The sequence below is a fragment of the Octodon degus genome, unplaced genomic scaffold (assembly GCF_000260255.1).
Source record: "Octodon degus isolate 3935 unplaced genomic scaffold, OctDeg1.0 scaffold00159, whole genome shotgun sequence".
Classification (NCBI taxonomy): Eukaryota; Metazoa; Chordata; class Mammalia; order Rodentia; family Octodontidae; genus Octodon; species Octodon degus.
This window is the reverse complement of record NW_004524735.1, coordinates 3,829,548-3,830,699: the sequence shown is the minus strand read 5'-3', so window position 1 is coordinate 3,830,699 and position 1,152 is coordinate 3,829,548.

Below are 1,152 nucleotides of genomic sequence, written 5' to 3'. Positions count from 1 at the left end.
ATGCAACAAAACAGAAATTATCCTATGCTTATTATCTGACCACAGTGCAATGAACCTGGAAATAAATGCCAAAAGAAACCAGAAAAAAGAACCCCTAAATACATGGAAATTAAATGACACCCTACTCAGCAACCAATGGGTCACAGATGAAATTAAACGAGAAATTCAACAATATCTACAATTCAATGAAAATTGAACCATAACTTATCGGAATTTATGGGACACAATGAAAGCAGTTTTCAGAGGGAAAATCATAGCTGTGAACTCACACATTAGGAAACCAGAAAAGGAATAAATAAACACCCTAATGCTGCACTTCCAGCAACTACAAAAAGAAGAGCAAACCATACCCAGAGACCAAAGATGGGAAGAAGTCAAAAGATTAACGCAGAAATTATTTCAATTGAGACAAAGAAAACAGTTCAAAGAATAAACAAAACAAAAAGCTGGTTCTTTGAAAGATTAAATAAAATCGATAAGCACCTAGGTAACCTCATCAAAAAGAGGAAAGAAAAAATTCAAATACAAGCTATAAGGAATGAAAAGGGTGAAATTATTACAGACCTATTGGAAATTCAGATTATCCATACCTACTTTGAGAATCTTTATGCTCACAGAATAGAAGACACAGATGAGATGGACAGATTCCTAGAAAGGTGCAAATGATCAAAACTGAATCCGCAAGCTATAGCCCAATAACAGCCAATGAAATATGAGATGTAATAAAATACCTACAGACAAAGAAAAGTCCAGATCTGGATGGATTCACAGCTGAACTCTAAAAGAAATTTACAGAAGATGTATTCCCTATACTCCTCAAACTTCAAAGAAATTGAGAAGAAAGCAGTCCTCCCAAAATCATTCCTGGAAGCAAGTATTATACTGATACCAAAACCAGGGAAAGACGCAACTAAAAAAGAGAACTACAGGCTGATCTCCCTAATGATCATAGATGCACAAGTCCTCAATAAAATCCTAGCAAATAGAATACAGCAAATCATCAAGTATATCATACACCATGACCAGGTAGGATTCATCCCAGGGATGCAAGGATGGTTCAATATTCAAAAATCTATAAATGTAATATGCTATATCTGTAGAGTGAAAACTAAAAACCACATGATCATCTCCATTGATGCAGAAAAGGCTTTT